We start from the raw sequence: 23,083 nt of genomic DNA, 5'->3' as shown, positions 1-23,083 counted from the left end.
GGACTGCATATGACGTTAGCAGTTACTAGAGTTACAAAAAGAGTCTAAACTACAAAAAGGGCAACCATCATGACCTGAAGAAGTACTTCTTAGAAACAGATTGGGAAAAAGAATTTAGAGGACAAAATTTAAGTATTACATATAGAAAATTCAGTGATTTTTATGAAATAGGAATTCAAAATGACATCCCTCAGCACAAAGCAACAGAGATGAAAATAAAGAAATGGTTTTGGTAAAAAACGTAAAAAATCTAATGAAAAAAGAGGCTTGCTGTGGAATAGATACAGAAGACACAATAGTGAAAGATAGTGCGGTACGCTATGTATTCCCGTAGGATTTGGCTGCTAAAATTGATTTTTTTGCTTATTTGGACTCAGTAGGGACCAGACTTGCAGAAAATGAGGGGGTTCAAATTTTCCCGCCCCTCCCACCCTTTTTGGGGGTCACTTCCGTTTTGGCCCCCCCCGGAATGGACTATGTCCCTATTTCCGCCGTTTATTGTCTGATTTCAGTAATGAAAGAGTTGTTTTATGGGTTTTAAAATGTCACGAGTTTGTTTATGCTACTTTCAGATCAACCGGAAGTGTCCTTAACCGACTTCCGGTCCACCGGGTGGCATTTAAATGAGGAATAAGCTTTGTGTCAACTTAACATCACTTTACTTCACTAACCACAGGATGATTTTTTACAAAGTTAGTCAAATAGGCACATTGCATTTCAAAATGCCACTTCTTTATAGTCCGGCTAAACCTAGAGGTAGGGTCGAAAGAATGTCTGGTATGGAAATCCAGCATTCATTTCGACCACAAGCAAATGTTAGGAAAACCGCATGCAATCGATAGCTTTAGAGACCCTCACAAATGGGATTATTTGGGCCTATTAGCCAACACAAATCCATGCCACATTTCCCACAAAAGGCATCACCCACATTCTTTCGACCCTACGTCTAGGTTTAGCCCGACTTTAGATTCATTTTAAATGTCATCGACTTAGTCGTATTGCCTGTTGCAACATTTCGGTCAGTAATTACGGATTACATTGAATGCTACACTATTGTTCCTTGCTCTCTGTCTACAGAAAATCAGGGCAATCTAATCCTCATCAGAGTCACTTTCTCGAATGTTCTCCTGAATTGTGTTCGCACAGTCTCCGCCATAGCATTTGCAAAGAGGAGTGCAAGGCAAACCATTTTTAGAGCAACTACATCGCCCCTTGCATACTGTTTTACAGCCACATTTGATGAGTTCAATTACTGTCTTTGGGGCAGGAAGCGCAAGACATCTAACTGGAACGTACAGTCCTTTTTCCAAAGTCCATCCATTCTCTTCAAGTGGAGGAAGCTCTGGGCAGTTGGTCTTGTATGATTTATCTCGCATAGTGATGTAGTTGGCGCTGAGAATATGTGGTAACAATGTGGCGCGAGTAGGAGGTAGCATCTCTCCCTCTAAGTTCTTTGACCGAAATAGTTCCCATCTTAATGATGGCAAGGTTGTTGGACCTTTCGAACTATAGACACGGCACACAAATTGTTCCAAACCCTGGACTTGTGCAGGAAGCTCCTTGCTCTCAAGCTCTGCAGGAATGCAACGTTCTCCGAGTTCTTTGAAACAGCTTACGGCTTGATCATCATCTTCAAGCTTGAGGTAGGCATCGATCCATGTCTTTTTGGTAATTCCAACAAATTTGCCTCCCCAGTCAGCACCAGAGAAGTTGTGAAGTCCAAGAAGGCCTTGGCATTTATGATGCCCAATTACTTTTACTCGTTCAAGTACATCGATTTCTCGTGCCTTGGTGCCCTTACCAGTTGCAAACCTCAGGCAAGTGGGAGCAGCAATGCGTCCGCAAGATACCAGATCAAGCAGCAGCAGTAGTACATCTGTATCTGGAGACCAAACGCACAGTTTTCGCATGGTACCATTAGACACAGAAGCAAGAACCTGATGAGGAACAAGGTATCAGCCTCTTCATGTGTGTGTGCCTCCTCGAAATCATGTCCCTTAATGACGGTATCGTACACAACGACCAGCAGGAAAGAACTCTCCCTTGGGAAGTATTCAAGCAGTCCCTGGCCAAACATGTATGTCAGCTTTTTCTTTGTTGATGATGCAGATAGGAGTTCCTTGATGGACATAGTTAGCTTCATCTCTGGGTGGATTTCATATTCTACAGAAGTAGCTGCTCTCTTCTGCCGAGTTTTATTTTTTAATGACTGGTCCATGTATCTATCAAACACAACTCGACACTCATCATAGCCAAGCATCATCTTTTCAATACGTTTGTTGAATGCATCCTGAAGATCTGACAGCTTCAGCATGGATGGTGTCTTTTTCATACCCTGAAGCACACCCATGGCATCAACTATTAAAACACTGACTGATGAATCTGGCTCATGTAGGAGCTCTGGCTGTGGTGCATCATCTTGGGGCTCTGGTTTGGCGTCTTCAACAGCATGCATGAAACTTGCTTTGTCTGTTGGGATGAACAGCGACCCATCAACAGCGCAGAGGGACCGAGGCACTGTTGACATTTCATATTCCCCTATTATCTCCTCAAGTTTTGGCACTAAGCTTGGTCTGCTGGCATGGATGATAAGAAATCGCCCAAGCAATTCACGCTCTTCCCGCAACTTGATGACCTTATCCTCTACACGTACTTTTGCCTTTTCCATCCAGTTAGAAAAGGCCTTCAGTTTGAGTTTCTTCATCTTGTCCCACACACAGACACTGGATGTAGACATCAACCGCTGAGAAACGAACTCCTCAAAGCACTTCTGACCCTTCTCTGTGAATTGCAGAATTTCTTGATTTGCCTCATTTGACACTAGCGCTGACGATACCAGACTCTTCAACGGTGTGTTTACTTCAAATGGATTGCCTTCACAGTGCAGCTTGATTTGCTGTCGAATCTTCAGAGCATTTGCTCTTGACCTCAGAGCAATCTCTCCTGAGAGCTGATAATGTTCTCTCCTCACAGAAGATCTGGTAGCTTTGGGGAATCCATTGAGGTACTGATTCACTAGACGAGCCAGATGAGGCGTGGTAGTGACTAGTCGATCCAGAGCTGCTTCATCTCTACTGAGTCCAACCATGCCATTATGTCCCTTTAGCTTCTTTATCTCCTGCTCAAGAGCCTAATCGGTGAAGAGACGGGTGAAGGGTATCTCCGATTTGGCCACAACAAAGGCACCAGACTTCAGGGCATCCAACGTCTCTGGGTCATCTTCTTCAAGAGCATTCATTTGGGCTAGGTGAACAGGCATCAGTCGAGCATAGTTGAGGAGATCACGGGCAAAGAAATACTTGATGATGTACTTGATCATCCAGTACAAGGGTTTTAGTTGTGGGGAATCTATTACTGGTTCTTCAATCTTCTCTATATCTTCTTCATGCACACACCTGAAAAAAAAGATGGGAACCTTGGTCAATAAATTGGTCAATAAATTACCGACTTAAGGGCACTGACTTTTTTTTTTTTGGGGGGGGGTCCCAAAAGGATCTGACCCCCAGAAAGTGACTTTGAGGGGGTCTGATTGCTTTCAAAGTGTGATAAATAAACTCGGCACACTGAGAAACCTATAAAACAACACTTACATTATGAAAATTGGTCAATAAATGACCAACATAGGGGCACTGACGATTTTGGGGGGTCCCAAAAGGAAAATGACCCCCCAAGGGTGGTGGAGGGGCGGGAAAATTTGAACCCCTTCAGTTTCTGACAGTCTGGTCCCTACTGAAGCCAAAACTGCAAAAAAAAATCAATTTTAGCACCTAAATCCTACGGGAGCAGTTTTCGTACATAGCGTACCGCACTAAAAGATAAGGAGGGAGGCTTAGAGACAGCTTGAGGAAGACACTGTTAATAAAGGTAGTGATCAACCTAAGCTAGTTTACAGCTAAATCCGAAGCAAAACCAAACTTAAAGATAAAATACAGTCCATTACGGATAATGAGATCATCTATACACAAGAGAAATATATTTGTGAAGCACTAAATAAATATTTCCCATCAGTTTTTACAAAGAAAGTAATTTTGGGAGAGATGATATGGAACATGCATGCCTACACGTAATACCTGATATACAAGTATCAGAAAAAGAAGTACAGGAAGAATTAAGAAAAATATTAGCAAATGATCCTGACGAAATTCCAGGTTGGGTGCTACATGAATGTGCAGAAGAGTTAAGCAGACCATAGCATTTAATAATCAAGGAATCCTTAGGTCAAGGTAAACTACCTGATATTTGGAAGAAAGCAAACATTGTTCCCCTATTCAAGAAAGGGAATAGACAGAATCCACTCAACTGTCGACCACCAGTGTTGTAAACAAGATACTAGAAAAGCTGATAAGAAAAGTTTGGGTAAAACATCTAAAAGAACACAGTATTGATAACAGAGAGGCAGTTTGGTTTTAGGGGGAAAATCATATGTTACTAATATATTCAGGTCCTATGATAGGGTTACAGAGACATTGCATAAAAGATGGATGGGTGGACAGTATCTATTTAGATTTCAAAAAAGCATTTGACAGAGTACTGCACCAAAGACTTTTATGGAAACTGTACCATCAAGGAGGTGTCCAAAGCAACCTGTACCGTTGGATGCAAAATTTTCTCAGAAAAAGGGAAATGGAAACAGTATTAAAGGGAAATTACTCATCGTGGAGAGAAGTGACTAGCGGAGTTCCACAAGGATCAGTGCTGGCACCAATTATGTTTATAAATTACATAGAAAGTAACACTGGAAATGGAAGCTATCTAAATATGTTTGCTGATGATGCAAAAATACAAAGAAAAATTACTAACGCAGATTCTTGCGAAGAGCTGCAAGAGGAATTAAATAAGCTACGTGAATGGAGCAATAAATGGCAAATGGAATTCAGTGTGGAAAATGTCATGTAATTAAGCTTGGTAAAAGTGAGAAAAGACCAGATTGGATTATAAGTTAGGAAGATCAACCCTGCACATATCAGAAAGGGAGAAGAACCTAGGAGTGATTATCGATAACAGACTATCTCCAGGTGACCACATCAGTGAGAAGGTACAGAACATACATTGCTTGTCAGTAATGAGAATAGCATTCACACTTATAAATGAAGACATGCTGAGCAAGATAATACCATAACATCATTCATCAGACCAACCCTGGAATATGCATCAGTAGTATGGAATCCTCATCTCAAAAAAAGCATAGATAAGATTGAAAAAGTACAAACGGCAGCTACAACATGGATACCAAGCTTAAGGGATCTAAGCTACGAAGAAAGACTAGAAAAATTGAATCTACGAATACCTCAGGAGAAAAGGAAAAGAGGAGACACGGTTATGCTTTATAAATGCATCTCAGAGAAAAAGAAAATAGACACAAATGAATATATAACCAATTGATCAGTGGAATGCAGTACCGAATGAAATAGTGTGTCAAAGCTATTCACAAATTTAAGGATATGTATGATAAAAATGGTTTAATACACGGGAGAGTACGAGCTTGACTCATTTCTGTAAAGATACAATTAGGTAAGTCCACACACACACACACACACACACACACACACACACACACACACACACACACACACACACACACACAGGGAGTCAATCGAGGCAGACGTCCGACATCGGCGCTCCGTACCGAACCAACACGGCCAGTGGCATTACCTAAATTAGGATCTTTGTATGAGTCAAGCTCTGTACCAGGTTAGACTAAATGATTTTTCTTTATTAAAAGGAAAAAAATACTAAGTTTAAACAAGACTTGTTCAAATAGAAAAGAGAACCAAGAGGAAAAATTGCGCTGAGTCAGTGGAGGTTTGTTTAGAATACAGCAACACGGGGAAAATGTACATACTCTGTAAGTACATACTCTGTTCTTTTAGTATTGCAAAATGGATACATACTTTAGTAAAGCAAATTTGGAAAAGAAAATGGATAAAGGTACAAAGCAAAATGATGATTTCTACCAAGAACTGGTTGAAGTGGAGACACAATAGACTGGTTGAACCTGTACACAAACTAGAAATGGCTTTCAAAAATGAAATTGATGATATAAAGAAGCAGATGCACTTGCAAAAGGAAGAAATAGAAAAACTAGGAAGCGAGGCCAATAAGAAAGACACAACCATCAGTGAACTAACAGTGGAATTGAGTACACTTAGGAAGAAAATGAGTGAAATGGCAAGTACAGTTGTCAATCATGAGAGTGTTATGGAAGAGTTCAAAAATGACACAGAGACAATTAGGCAAGTAAGCAGTCTTATAGACCAGAGCAGTGATACTGAGGAGAAGATAACACAGGTGAATGAAGCTGTGCAAAGCTACAAAAATGATGTGGAAACCACGTATGCTGAAATGGTGAAAGTAAAGAAAGACTTAGAAACAAGGGTGGAGGAAAAAAGCATTAAAAAGGAAGTGAAAAGAATAATCCAAAACAATCCAAAGTTAGTCAGAGATTCAGTAGATATAAACAAATCTATAGTAATCGCTGGTATAGAAGAGGAAGAAGTAAAAAACAAGATCACAAGAGACAAACAGGAGATGACAAATGTAATGAGCTTACTGAAAGAAGTATCAGAGGAAATCTGTAGTAAAGACATAGAGGAACACAAAAGGTTAGGGAAATACGAGAAAAGCAAGACAAGACCTCTAAAGATGACTTTCCAGAGTGTAAACACTGTGGAAGAGATACTAAAAAATGCAAAGAATCTTATGGAAAAAGAGGAGTTCAAAAATGTTTGGATAAAAAGATGCCTAACACAAGAGGAACTGGAATTACTGAAAGAGAAAAGGGAGGAAGCAAAAACAAAAAATGAGGGAAGATCAGAAGAGGAGAAGAAGAAATTTTTTTTACAAAGTAATAGGATTGCAGGTACGAAAGTGGTACACAAACAGGATGGAATAAAAAGGAGGAAGGTAGTAGAACCATGTCATGACAAGTATATAAACAAGATGATAAAGTTGATGTACTCAAATGTGGATGGAATGGTATCTAAATTACTAGAGATGAATGATTATGTCAGAGAAAATGAACCACAAATAATATGCCTAACTGAAACAAAATTAACACCAAGGATATCCAATGACATACTAAACTTAGAGGAATACAATATATGGAGAAGATACAATATATGGAGAAGAGCCAGAAATTTTAAACAAGGATGAGATAATATTAACTAAGAAAAATTTAAAAGTCAATGAAATAAAACTAGATTTACCATCACAAGTAGAACTGATTGCAGTACAGATCAACACATCTGAAGGTAAAGTAATTGTAGCCAATTTGTACATGCCACCCAGATCAAACACATGGGAAAGAGGCGAATATGAGGGCCTGGCAGAGAGTGCAATTCAGAGTTTTAAGATCATTACTACATAAAATGGAAGAGAAATCGGAAAGAATTATAGTAACTGGGGATATAATTAGCCAAGAAAGCTCTTGGGACCAAAAGCTCCTGGATCTCGTGCAAGAGTTTTTCCTAACACAACATGTGAGGGAAACCACCAGAAAAAGAGGACTTGATGTACCTTCAGTGCTAGATCTAATATTTACTAGGCAAGAAAATGATTTTGATAGTTTAATATATCACCCTCCACTAGGCAAAAGCGATCATGCAGTACTAAATTATAACTTCAGGATAGCATATGACATAGTAAACAGCAATGACAGTTACAAAAAGAGCCTAAACTATAAAAAGGGAAATTATCAAGACGCAAAGAAGTATTTCTTAGAAGTTGATTGGGAAAATGAGCTTAAAGGACAAGATTTAAATGCTGAATATAAAAAATTCTGTGAATTTTATGAAATAGGAGTCCAGAAGTACATCCCACAGCACAAAGAAGCAGATAAGAAAATACAGAAATGGTTCAATACAGAATGTAAAAAATCAAAAGAAAGAAGAGATTTGTTGTGGAATAGATACAGAAGAAACAATAGTGAAAGGGCGTATAATAATTACAAACAGGCAAGAAACGATTATACAAGAATAAGGAGGGAAGCCCAAAAACAGTTTGAGCAGGATATAATAAATAAAAGTAGTGATCAACCAAAGCTGTTTTACAGCTATATCAGAAGCAAAACCAAAGTCAAAGATATAATACAATCCATTACGGACGAGGGAATCACTTATACACAAGAGAAAGATATTTGTGAAGCACTAAATAAGAATTTCCGATTAGTTTTTACAGAAGAAAAAAATTTTGAGAGGGACTATGTGGAACATGCATGTCCACACATACTACCAGATATACAAATAGCAGAAAAAGTAATACAGGAGGAGTTAAGTAGATTAGACGGAGGAAAAGCAAGTGGTCCTGATGAAATTTCATGTTGGGTATTACGAGAATGTGCAAAGGAGTTAAGTAAACCATTATTTTTAATTTTCAAGAAATCCTTGAGTCGAGGTAAACTACCTGATATTTGGAAAAAAGCAAATATTGTCCCCTTATTCAAGAAAGGAAATAGACAAAATCAACTCAACTACCAACCAATGTCACTGACCAGTGTTGTAAGCAAGGTATTAGAAAAGCTTATAAGAAAAGCTGGAGTAAATCATCTAGAAGAACACAGTATGATAACAGAAAGACAGTTGGTTTCAGAAAAGGAAAATCATGTGTTACTAATTTGTTGAGCTACTATGACAGAGTAACAAACACAATACAGGAAAGGGAAAGATGGGTGGACAGTATCTATTTAGATTTCAAGAAAGCTTTTGACACAGTACCACACCAAAGACTTTTATGGAAACTGTACCATCAAGGAGGAATTCGAGGCAAACTATTTTGTTGGATGCAAGACTTTCTCATAAAAAGAGAAATGAGAACAGTACTAAAAGGAAACTACTCATCATGGAAAGAAGTGGCTAGTGGAGTACCACAGGGTTCAGTGCTGGCACCAATCATGTTTTTAGTGTATATAAATGATATAAACAGTAACACTGGAAATGAGAGCTATCTGAATATGTTTGCAGATGATGCAAAAATACAAAGGAGAATTACTAACACAGACTCTTGTAAAGAGCTACAAGAAGAATTAAATAAACTTCATGAATGGAGTAGTACATGACAAATGGAATTCAATGTGGACAAGTGTCATGTAATCAAGTTTGGTCTGTCTATCTATCTATATACCTAGGCTGCTTCCCCCAAGGAAAGGGAGGTAGCCGAGACAGGACGACACACTCCCCATTTACTCATCCATTCAAACACATTCATTCGCATCTTAGCCCCAAGGGGAGAACGGACAGATCCTCACCGCACCACACCGCATAAGGGTCAACTGCGCAATGCAATCAGTGACATCCGCAGCAGGGCCCGACAGCAGAGCTGGTTTATCCCTGCCACATCATAACAGACCCATCCCCTTACCCGCACCTGACCTGACTAGCTGATCCGACCAAATGCGGGAGAATATCCCCTCAGGGCTGCGACATCACTTATTCATTCACAATTTCTCTCCATTTATTTCTGTCACGCACAGCCACTCTTCCTTGCTCAACAGACATCCCTCTCGCATCCAGTGCTCTCTTCACACTGTCCATCCATCCTATTCGTGGTCTTCCTCTCAGCCTTACACCTCTCACATCAGATCTAATTATTTTTTTCACCAATCGCTCATTATTCATTCTCTCCATATGCTCAAACCATCGCACCACCCTCTGCTCAACTCTACCAGCCATCTCCCGAACAACTCCAGTTCTTCGCACTTCATCATTTCACACTCGATCCATACGCGTCACTCCACACATACTCCTCAGACACCTCATCTCCATTACATTCAAACTTTTCCTCTCTGCTACACCCATATTCCATGTTTCAGCCCCATATAATGCAGTCGGTACCACAACACCATCGTACAACCTTCTCTTTACATCCATTCTAAGCGAACGACATTTAAACACTTTTTTAATTCCTCCCAGCACCTTTCCTACTTCATTTATTCTAAACTTCACTTCTGCATCTATTCTTCCATCCACACCAACATGTGACCCTAGATACTTAAAACACACTACCTCCTCAAGCAACTCGCCATTTAAAGCTATATTCATCCCCCTACCATCTACCAACCTCGTACACTTCATCACTTTACTCTTATTCTCATTTACTTTCAATTTCCTCCTTTCACACACCCTTCCAAACTCCTCTACCAACTGTCACAATCTCTCCTCTGAATCAGCCACCAGTGCAGTATCATCTGCAAACAGCAGCTGCTTCAGATTCCACTCTCCACCATCAACATTCACCAGACTCAGACCTCCACCTAAAACTCTTGCATTCACCTCTCTTACAACACCATCCATGTAAATATTAAACAACCAAGGCGACATCACACATCCCTGTCGCAGCCCCACTCTCACAGGAAACCAATCACTCACAGCATTTCCCACTCTTACACACGCTCTACTATTTACATAAAAACTTTTCACCCCTTTTAGTAACCTACCATCAAGACCATACAATCTTAAAACAGTCCACAAAGCCTCCCTATCAATTCTATCATACGCTTTCTCTAAATCCATAAATGCCCAAAATACATCATTGCCTTTCGCTAAATACTTCTCACACACTTGTCTCACGTCAAACACCTGATCCACGCACCCCCTCCCCCTCCTAAAGCCACACTGCTCATCACCAATCACTCCCTCTGTACCCTCTCTAACTCTCATAATTAACACTCTACCATAAACCTTACCTACAACACTCAACAGACTTATACCCCTAAAGCTAGTACATTCATACTTATCACCCTTGCCTTTATACAACGGGACCACACAAGCACTTGCCCAGTCAATTGGCACCATACCTTTCACAAAGCACACATTCAGCAATCTTACTAACCACTCAACAATAGTCACTCCACCACTCTTCAGGGATTCAACAGCACACCCATCCATACCTGCAGCTTTCCCTGTTTTCATCTCCTTTACTGCCTTTTCCACTTCCTCCTTCGTGATCAAAGAATCATTCAACTCTCCCAACACATTTATTCCTTGCACCCTTCCATCTGCCACAATCTCAGCCACCCTTTCCTTCTCTACATTTAACAATCTTTCAAAATACTCTGCCCATCTCTTCCTTACTGCATCCATCTCAATTAACATCCTTCCATCCTCTGCTTTTACTCGTTCTTCCTTCCCAGACTCTCCCTTTCGCACCCTTTTCACCTCCTTCCAAAACATTTTCTTATTCTGTTGAAAATTCTCTGTAAGCCGCCTACCCCACCTCTCATCTGCTGCCACTTTAGCATCACACACAGCCCTTCTCGCCCTATTCCTCTTTTCCTTATACCTTTCATATGACCTCTCATCCTTCCTCTGCAGCCACACTTCATATTTACGTCTCTTCTCAGCCACAGCCATACTTACTTCCTCGCACCACCATTCACTTCCTTTTCTTACACCACCACCCACACGTCTCACACCACACACCTCTTCTGCATGCCCCACCACAGCACTCTTAAACAACTGCCATTCCTCCTCCACACTGCCATTTTCCTGATCTTTCAGTTCGTTCCACTCATCTTTCAATTTCTCCTGATACTCTATCTTTTTCTCTCTTTTATCCAACTCACTCACGTTCAAAACCTCCCTGCCACACCTAACCCTCCTAGCTCTCACCCATCTCTTACCTACTCTTAACTTTCCCTCCACCCGGTAGTGGTCAGACATACCTCCACCCTCCCCTCTCAGAACTCTCACATCCAACAATCTTCCTATTACATTCCTGGACACAACCACATAGTCCATCAAAGCTCTATCAACAACCCTTCCACCCTCCTGTCTCACCCATGTATACTTATAAATATCTTTCTTCTCAAACAGCGTATTTCCAATCACCATCTCTCGCTCAACACACATCGCTATCATTCGTTCCCCATTTACATTTCTTCCAGGCACACCATGCACACCAACTACACCTTCAACTGCTACATTTCCCACTCTAGCATTCAGATCTCCCATCATTACCACATTCACATTCGCTCCAAAACTCTGCAGACACTCATCAACATCATTCCAGAAAGACTCCCTCTCTTGTTCATCCCTTTCACTACCAGGCCCATATGCACTCACAAACACCCACAACTCACGTTCAAATTTCGCTTTCACCCACATCAGTCTCGATGACACCTCCTTCCATTCAGTCACACACTGCTGTACTTCCGGACTCACTAACAAGGCCACACCTTCTCTTGCCCTTCCTCTATCAACACCTGACAATCTTCCATTCACACTTCCAAACATAGCCCCACCCTTCCCTTTCATCTTCGTTTCACTCAAAGCTAACACATCCAACTTTCTTCTCACAAACATTCTTCCAATCTCATCCCTTTTAGCCTCAATTGTACTATATCCACGCACATTCATAGACCCAATCTTCAGGGTACGGGGATAACTCCATCCCCCGTCCCTTTCTCTGGCCTGTCTCTTTTTAGGAACTAAAAAACAGAGGAGGGAGTCCCTAGTCCCCTCACCCCGCCCCTTTTAGTCGCCTTTTACGACATGCAGGGAATACGGTGGCAGTATTCTTCCTAACACAACCTGGCCGCAGAGTAGTAGTACCACCCCATAGTGCGGCCAGATTGTGTCCTCCCCACCACAGGGAAAAAGACCTGATTGGGATTATATGTTAGGAAATAAAACCCTATACACATCAGAAAGAGAGAAAGACCTAGGTGTGATTATCAATAACAGACTATCTCCGGCTGACCACATCAGCGAGAACGTATGGAACATGTATACACTGCTTGCAAATATGAGAATAGCATTCACATACATAAATGAAGACATGCTAAGAAGGATAATAACATCATTCATTAGACCAACCCCGGAATATGCATCAGTAGTCTGGAGTCCTCATCTCAAAAAGCACATAGGCAAGATTGAAAAAGTTCAAAGGGCCGCTACAAGATGGATACCAAGCTTAAGGGACCTAAGCTACGAAGAAAGACTAAATAAACTGAATCTACCAACACTACAGGAGAGAAGGAAAAGAGGTGACATGATAATGCTATATAAGTGCATATCAGGGAAGGAGAAAATAGACATAAATGATTACTTAACATATGGAGAAGCATCAGCAAGAGGACACTGCAAAAAACAGCATAAGAAGAGAGGTGATAAAGACGTAAGGAAATTCAGTTTCCCAAACAGAGCAATTGATCAATGGAATGCACTGCCGAATGAAATAGTGTGTGCCAAAACAATTCACAAATTTAAGGATATGTACGATAAATATGGTTTAAGACACGGGAGAGTACGAGCTTGACTCATTCCTGTAAAGATACAATTAGGTAAGAACAATTAGGTAAGAACACACACACATACGTGATAATACTGTTTTTGAGTTACATTTTTACATTTTCCTTAAAACTCTTAATAAAAAAGAATAGTTTAACCTTATAGCACAGAATATGAAAAACACAGACCAAAATAGTGTCAGGTGCAGCAGTGCATGACCATAAACTGACTGAAACATGATCATTATTATCATCATCGCCAGGTGGGTAGGATCCATACAAATGAAAGGAAAGACACAAAAGTACAATATTAAAAGTGACATGAAACAGGGATCATGTCAGTACGTTCGTCACTCAGAGAGAGACAGACAGACAGACAGAGTATATAGGGTACAGAATCTCACTCCTACCCTCATCTGTAATGTGAGAGAAGTATGAGCTTTTGAGGGCAACTTTTTATTGTACTGTGTTCAGCCCTTCACTTAGCCGCCAGTAATATACTATTCTGCCCTATCTTGGCATAAAATTCTTTTCTCTCATTTTAAGTGCTGAGATCTAACAATGTAAGTAGACGTTGCCGAGGGGTGTAATTCTATAGAGAAGGTTAACTGGTTAAATCGTCGATGAGAGGAGAGTTAATCGTCGATGGGATGAGAGTCGCTAGGAAAGAGTAATGGTGAGGCGTTGTAGATGTCAGTGTAGACCTTCTCTGTTCCGCAGTTCTCTTCGTATTTTAAGTGGGATGATGACATAGGCAGATTTGGGTCGGTGGAGTTTATTGTGAGACAGTTACTTGAATAAAAGTTAAGAGCTTGGCGTGACCCATATAGCCTATGGTTAGTAGCAGTTTGTGCTAGCTGCTGTCCTCCTACTTTACTCTCACTCTCCTACTCCCTATCGCTCTCTCCTTGTCTAACTCTTGTTTTCTACTGCCCTAACTTCCCTGCATGTGATATCGGACTTATATCCCCCTCTAGCTTCCAGATAAAGTGTGTGGGTGCACGTGTGCGTACGTTTGTGCGTGTGTGTCTGTCACGTTTCCGACACATGATCAGAGGTGTTTGGCATCCTTGATTCGTCTAGGCAAAGGGATCTGTTCTGTAACTCTTCCTGGAGAACTCGGACATAACTACCTGTTTTACATATTGTTACCTATAGCTATATAATTGCATACCGTAGTTACATATAGTATTGTGTTATATTATGCCTACAAGAGATTCACAATAGAGTTTGATGCTAGTCACAAAGAAGTGCTATGGAAGTAGTGTATATCTGTATCATTGTCTTTTTCTGCCACTGAGGCATGGACCAAGTTAAGGTGAAAAAGTTACAGTAGCCTCCTGGCCACTCAAGCTAACTAATGACATGGTCAGCTTTGTTTTATCTGAAGACAAGGTTTCCAGATTGAGTGCTTATTGAGCCATACATAAGTTAATTGTGTATCTTTAGAAGTGTTGCAGCACAATTATTGCTTGCAGTGCGAAACAAAATTAGGATGATCATAATTATTTTTTGCCAACGGCCATACCACGTTGAGTACCCCGCTTCCCGTCCGATCAGCGAAGTTAAGCAACGTTGGGTCTGGTTAGTACTTGGATGGGTGACCGCCTGGGAACACCAGATGCTGTTGGCATCCCTACGTGTCAAGTGGGGTTGGTGGAGGATTAGTGCCCCTTCCTGTAAAACAATTAACTCTAAGCCATTGGCCACCCCGTCTGGGATACATGGCGTCTGGCAATGAATGAATGAATAATTATTTTTTTCCACCTCCACCTGTGACCCGGCCAACACACTTACCTGCCCTCAGAATGAAGCGGTGGCCATTCCTTTCATTGGAGAAGTTCACGAACCCAGTGTTGCCACTCAGCACCCGTAAACGGAACCTCAAGCAAAGGGTGATGGAGGGAAGGTGGGGGCTGGAGGAGGAAGAAGAAGGGGAGGAGGAAGAGAAAGAGAAAGAAGAGGAAGAGGAGGAGGAGGAGGTGGTGGTGGAGGAGGAGGAGGAGAAGAATGGGTTGAGGAGGATACGGTACTGAAGGATGTCTTGGATGTCGTCACACTCATGCCACTCCACCGGTTCATTAAACTTGTACACCTTCACGCCTGCCACTGGAGCTGAGAAGATCAAGGGAAAACAAGGAGCAGTCTAAGTACTGTATACCTGTAGTCCCCTGACATACTGTACACAAGTCTCCCCAAAGTTGAATGGAACCATCTGGCAGTCAGCTTCTCATATTCGCGGGTTACTTAACTGCACTCCCAGGAACAGCAAAATCCGCGAATAACTAGTGCCCCCCCCCTCACAAAAAAAATGACCTTGCAGTTGTAAATAAACTACATGATTGCCTGAAAACCTTTGCAGAGCCCTGACATATCACCAGTTGTTAGCCCTTCTTGCTTAAAAGTTTATTTTAAAATGAGTTAGCAACACAACCGTCAAGAAACTTATCAAAATTCACCATAAATATGTTCTAAGATAATTTATCAACCAATAAATAACCCAAAGCGCCAATAACGAAGCCGTAAATATGGAAGGCCGACTGATGCCACTGAGCTGAAAAGATTGATGGAATAGTTTCTAACGGAAATTGTTGACAACCCTTTGATTTTAAGAAGTCTCTCCAACAAAATTTTGTGAATGCAAGAACAAAATATAAATTGCATAACAGGTGTGAAGGAGTTATCATTATGAAAATTGATAAAATTTGTAAAAAATGCAGATAAAAAAAATTAGGACAACTTTAAACTTTGACAGGCTACTGAAAGGCCAGCCTCTCTGGCGATAATGTAGTGGAATTTTATGGATGATTCATCATTTGAACGGGAACAGATTATTTCGAGAGTATGGGGAAGGAGTGAACTAGTGTATCCTTAGACTAAACACCGATGCGTTATGTAAAGGTGCTGAAAAGAGACACCTTCCCATGGTGGCACCAGTGGAACTGGTGGCTCTTTTGTCTGGTAATACAAATGACCCTCAACTCGTCCCTTATCCCGTGAAAGAAGGATGGTTAACTGCAGAAGGAGGACAACATCGGCCTGCAGTCCACAAGGTTTACGCCCAGATGAGCCCGGGGCCACAGAAACAACAGCATTCTGTGTAAATAACTCATCCACAAATCTACATATCACTTCCGAGTCCATTTAATTGTGTTCACTTCACACCATAGCGACATAAGGACAGCATCAATAATCCGCCGCGACACTGATGATATATGGACATAACTGATTTTTATTTTTTTTAATGCAAGGAATAAGGAACCAAAGGCCAGAAGCCAGCACGATTGTTCCTTAAAAAAAAAAAAAAGCCAAATTCAAGATCCATTAATTTTAGGTATTCAGATGATATATGGACATTGGCCGAATTATAGATATTGAAATGATAATTAAATGGAATTATTATAATCAGACTTATCCCTTGCCATCACCCTGAAACAAATATTCAGTAACATACGATATACACTGAGAGCTGCATTACCGTGATCTTAGAAGACTTGTAATTACCACATTCTTTGTGATATATTTTGCACTCTTCGTCTTAATGTTTTCGTGTACTATATATAAGCTGTTTATACCCTTTTAACTCTTGAATCCGGGGACATATTTTTTTTCCTTTACACACACACACACACACGCGCACGCACACACACACACACACACACACACACACACACACACACACACACACACACACACACACACACACACACACACACACACACACACACACACACACACACACACACACACTACCTTAGCCCATGTCACCTTCTCTCTCTCTCTCTCTCTCTCTCTCTCTGTCGTGACTCAGCACCTGTACCAGTCATGTCAACACACATCCCTAATGAACTGCCAGGCCTTGTGAACACACTGTCGCGGGTGTTCACAGGCTGCTACACCATCGATTACCAGTAACTTAGTCATTTCTCTCCATTAATTATTTCCAACCTCACTGCGAATTCTTTGACGGTCAATCCATTTGTTTGCAAAGTCTAGTCACTCTCTCTCTCTCTGTATATATATATATATATATATATATATATATATATATATATATATATATATATATATATATGTTTGCTATTTACTGTGATTTTTTATATATTCCAGCCACTGGCAAACGATTGCATCCAGTTTAGGAAAGATCTTGCATTGGAGCGGTTGATTTGAAGGCATCATTCCTGAGCTGAGTAAAATCGTCTGAAGGTAACGAGATACAATAAAAAATTAATCCCTGGATGGAAGAGATTACTCTTGTCTTGGCTTCTCTCAAAACTCTAATCTAACTAACTCCTTTAAAACGGTGTCGTCTTTGTTATTTTTATACCCCAGCGAGCAGTTATGTTTTACTCAACGTGTGTGTGTGTGTGTGTGTGTGTGTGTGTGTGTGTGTGTGTGTGTGTGTGTGTGTGTGTGTGTGTGTGTGTTCTTACCTAATTGTTCTTACCTAATTGTATCTTTGCAAGAATGAGCCAAGCTCGTACTGTCCCGTGTCTGAAACTATTTTTATCGTACATATCCTAAAATTTGTGAATTATTTTGGCACACACTGGTTCATCGGTAGTGCATTCCACTGATCAATTGCTCTATTTGGGAAACTAAATTTCCTTACGCCTTTATCGCCTCTGTTTTTATGCAGTTTTTTTGCAGTGTCCTCTTGCTGATGCTTCCCCATAGGTTATGAATCATTTATGTCTATTTTCTCCTTCCCTGATATGCATTTATATAGCATAATCATATCTCCTCTTTTCCTTCTCTCCTGTAGTGTAGGTAGATTCAGTTTTTCTAGTCATTCTTCGTAGCTTAGATCCCTTAAGCTTGGTACCCATCTTGTAGTGGTCCTTTGACTTTTTCAATCTTATCTATGTATTTTTTGAGATGAGGACTCCAGACTACTGACGCATACTCCAGGGTTGGTCTGATGAATGATGTTATTATCTTTCTTAGCATGTCTTCATTTATGTATGCGAATGCTATTCTCATATTTGCAAGCAGTGTATACGTTCCGTACCTTCTCACTGATGTGGTCAGCCGGAGATAGTCTGTTATTGATAATCACACCCAGGTCCTTCTCTCTTTGTGATGTGTGTAGGGTTATATTTCCTAACTTATTATCCCAGTCCGGTCTTTTTCCACTTTTATCAAACTTAATTACATGACACTTGTCCACATTGAATTCCTTTTGCCATGTATTGCCCCATTCATGAAGTTTATTTAATTCTTCTTGTAGCTCTTTACAAGAGTCTGTGTTAGTAATTCTCCTTTGTATTTTTGCATCATCAGCAAACATATCTAGACAGCTTTCATTTCTAATGTTATTGTCTATATCATTTATATACACTAAAAACATAACTGGTGCGAGCACTGAGCCCCATGGAACTCTGCTAGTCACTTCCCTCCATGTTGAGTATTTTCCCCTTAGTACTGTTCTCATTTCTCTTTTTTTGAGAAAATTCTGGTTCCAACAATACAGTTTGCCTCGGATTCCTCCTTGATGGTACAGTTTCTGTGAAAGTCTTTGGTGCGGTACTCTGTCAAATGCTTTCTTGAAATCTAAATAGATACTGTCCACCCATCCTTCTCTTTTCTGTAATGTTTCTGTTACTCTGTCATAGTAGCTCAACAGATTAGTAACACGTGATTTTCCCTTTCTGAAACCAAACTGTCTTTCTGTTATCATATTGTGCTCTTCTAGATTATTTGTGTGTGTGTGTGTGTGTGTGTGTGTGTGTGTGTGTGTGTGTGTGTGTGTGTGTGTGTGTGCAAGCGACCAAATAACACACACACACACACAAAATCGATTTTAGTCAAACTTAGTGGAAGGACTGAAAGGCAGTGGCTGAGGAAACTGATAGCTTTCGAAAACAATGTGTCACAGGTCAAGGTCACAAGGCAAAGTCAGATGCTCAGCCCTTTGACCAACTGGTGGGTGCGCGAGTATTGCACTCTTTGTGTGTTCCTTCTTGCTTTATTTTGGTCATCCCCAGGCGATTTTACCTGGATCTGGAGAGACTTTTCGACCTGGAGGCGTTGGACACGGCATTCATTAACCCCTTCAGTAAGACAGGCCTTTCCTGAGTTACATAAACCGTCAGTGAAAGGGATAATACATTAACAAAGACGCCCTCTGATCGAAGGGACTTAAATCACCCACCACACCTCCGTCCACCCTTGCACACTTGTAACCCCTTCACTGCGATGACGTTCTCTTTGTTTTCCCCTTGTTGACTCCAGACTAGTTTATTCAGTTGACGAGAGACTCGACTAACTGGAGGAGTTAGGTATAGCATCAACAACCCCTTCATTACTGGAGGTCCTTTTTAATGAGTGAAATCGTTTAGAAATAACAAGAATAAACTATGAATACATATAATACTCCACCGAAGGAAAGTAGAAAGCTATTTCATAATAAAGGGTCTTCCAGGAGACTATTAATTTTGCTTTCAAGACTTATCAACTCGGCTTATCCTTTCAAAGTTTACTTCCTTGTCAAGCGCTTCTCTCAGATCCATTAGTGTCATAAATATCTTAATACACTTAGGCTTCAGTGACTCACCACACCTAATCAATCGCTCCACATAATTTATCACTCCGCAGAATCTACCGTCGTTGTCATCCTCCTCCTCCTCATCATCATCACCATCATCATCATCACCATCATCCAGAGCGTCTTTTCCATATAAGAATCCCATGAGGTAGGGTCCAGAGGGGAAAAAACTGACGTAGGAAGAAACTAACCATCTGTCACTTCACATAATTATTTATTCCACATAATCAATCACTCCACAGAATCCATCACTCCACAGAACCTATCACTCACATAATTTATCACTCCTGAATCTATCACTCTGTAGAATCTGTCACTCCTGAGAATCTTTCACTTCGTATAATCTGTCACTTCACATCTTCTGTCACTCTACAGAATCTATCACTCCAGGATCTATCACTCCACATACTCTCCCACTCCACAGAATCTGTCAGTGCTCCTTCCACAGTTCACACGCCTTAGCCATCCACAGTCAGCCCACCTTGCCAAACTCAGATCCACAAGTGCAATAAATATCCTAAAACGTTACTCACAAACCTCTCTCCCGTTTGACCCCAGGATAGATTAGGCATTTCATTTTTGCTAATTCCATTTTTTTTTTTTAATCCAGCTCAGGGATGAATTTTTTTGTTCCCCTCCAATCCTATAAGATTTATTTTATTCTTTCTACCTGTAGACGATTTCGTTAAACTGTCTGTTGTATGTCTGTCGAAGTTTAAAGGAACACTAGGATGTATCGAAGACTGATGTCTTTAATGATCCTCGTGTACTCAACAGGCGTAACACTTGAGCCATCTTCTTCACAGATTAATTATCAAGGTGTCATTGGCTTCTGGCACAATTTTAAGACAATTTTAAAAAATAACTGACTATATTTGTCCGTCATTGCAAACAGTTGACCAAAACATCCATCACCCTTCAGCCCGAGGTCGTTTCTTGTATCGTCTTTCACTTCTTGCTATTGCCAGATCTTTATATCTAGCCTAGAAAGATATGTTTAACTGGAGACGTTAGATACAGGCATAACTTACCCCATTAATATTCGGAGGCTTTTTCTATTCAATAAATTAGAAAGTAAATAGAAAAAAAAAAGGGGACGTTAAGGTACTGAAGGGTTCATTGTAGATATTGTCCCGTTTACTCTTTGCTGGACATTGCTATCTGTCATCCGCTTTCTGTTCCTAATATACTGTCAAAAACAAACTTTCTCCCACAATCCTCTGCCAGCATTGTGTCCTACCTGCCATATTTCACTTTCCTCCCTGGACGTCAGAAAGTATCCTTCCTTCTTATACTTTTTTTTGCTGTGCATTTCATATTGCTCACACACACACACACACACACACACACACACACACACACACACACACACGCCAAACATTCTGACATCTTCCCATTACCGTTCCCTATTATGCCACACTTACTCCAACACTCATCACCCTATCCCTTCAAGTAATATTTGCAAAAACTTCGTTCATATGTGAGAGAGAGAGAGAGAATAAAGGCAGGGGGGTGAACAGAAATTATGTAGGTTTGGTTGGGAGGATAAAGGCGGAGGGTGTGCAGAAATCATGTAGGGTATGGGTATGATAATCTCCCTGCATCCTACATCCCTACACTGTGGTCCAGGGGCTGGATTCACTGAACACTTAAGGCGCCGGATCTCTTAACGGTGCCTAAAGATACGGTGCTGAGGCAAAATCAACCATTCACTAAGCATGGGCGCGGCCATCTTGCACCAAGATCTGGTGCTGCAAGTTAAGCGCCTGGGAGACATACCATAACCTACATCACAACCCGGAATCAGTAGGTTTATCAAGTATGCCACCTCTTGGCCTATCGATTGCCTTTGGTCCTCTTCACTTCTAATCAACGTCGTAAAAGAAGAAACTGAACAGACAGAAAAATAAAAGATATGCCATATTCGTTTTGGTGCAGCAAAGATCTCTGGCAATACTTATTTCTTTGCAAGGTAATATGAATGTGTCAAAAATAAACATGCCACCGGGAAAGCCTGAGGCTGCTCGAGCAGTCAGTTGCTGATGTTTACAGTACAGCGATGGAGCTTGTGGCTGTGTATTAGCTCGCTGACATTTACGTCGAAAGAGATGGTTCAGAGACCCATTAGACTCCCTCCATGTGTCTGATGAGCATTTGCTATGGTATTATGGGTTTCCACGACATGAAATCAGACTTCTGACAGTTCATGGGTTGATAATGGATGTGCTAAACAATGACAGTTTGATATACTAAGTTGATTAAACTTACATGAAGACAATAATTTTATTTCAGACATGGCGCTGGACTTAATGTGTTAAACAAACCTAACAAACATTACCTAAACAAAGTCTATGCAATACAAACCATTTCATGCATCAGTATACTGGATAAGGTAACAAGGAAAATCAAAGGGAATGGCTTCTTTAACAATATGAATGCTCAATATTAGACCAAAGCGAAGTTATTACTGGTTGATGGGATCAACTTTTATCCTTTGGGATATAGGAAATTTTTCTAAGGTAAGTGCTTACAATACCAAACGATTCTTAATCAGCAATGTGAAAAGCACAACCCCACCTCCCTCCCCCCCAAAAAAAGTAAAAGACTTCCTAGTTTTAGACTTGTATGATCAAGCTAACCAAAGTGTTATAATCAAACCCTACCTCTACCAGTAAAGCCTCGTGAATGGGTTAGGTTTGTCTGATATGGTAAGTCAGAACAAACAGCTTACATCCTCACAGGTACTATGTAACTAACAACAGAAATATGCATTTTTTGTTTTTTAATACCTAAAGTTTTCTTTGCCTCCCTCATTGGCTTGGCTGCCATCCCCTTAACATGTGATCTAGTATCACAAAATTTCTTCCTTACTTCACTGTTCTCCCTTTCACTCTCCTAACGCCGTTCACCCTATAGGTAATATTTTCCCATGCTAGCATCGTTGCTTTCTTTGTAATGTTTGTGTCTAGTGAGGAATATATATATATATATATATATAGCAACGTTGGGTCTGGTTAGTACTTGGATGGGTGACCGCCTGGGAACACCAGATGCTATTGGCATCCCTACGTGTCAAGTGGGGTTGGTGGAGGATTAGTGCCCCTCCCTGTAAAACAATTAACTCTAAGCCATTGGCCACCCCGTCTGGGATACATGGCGTCTGGCAATGAATGAATATATATATATATATATATATATATATATATATATATATATATATATATATATATATATATATATATATATATATATATATATATATTTATTTTTTTGTTTGAGACTTCATTAAGCAAAACTAAGAGGGCAAATATTTC

General features: G+C 40.5%; 1 non-coding gene across 1 annotated transcript; it reads left to right on the top strand.

Moving 5' to 3' along the window:
* Positions 1-14,736: 14,736 nt before the first annotated feature.
* LOC145399340 (5S ribosomal RNA) lies at positions 14,737-14,855 on the top strand. Its single transcript, XR_013897273.1, has one exon. It is a non-coding gene; the product is annotated as a 5S ribosomal RNA (ribosomal RNA).
* The last annotated feature ends 8,228 nt before the right edge of the window (positions 14,856-23,083 follow it).

This window comes from Coenobita brevimanus, chromosome 5 (genome assembly GCF_032717465.1).
Source record: "Coenobita brevimanus isolate Jiangsu-jjx chromosome 5, ASM3271746v2, whole genome shotgun sequence".
Classification (NCBI taxonomy): domain Eukaryota; kingdom Metazoa; phylum Arthropoda; class Malacostraca; order Decapoda; family Coenobitidae; genus Coenobita; species Coenobita brevimanus.
Note: the sequence above shows the minus strand (reverse complement) of the source record. Positions and strands in the feature narration are given on the sequence as shown.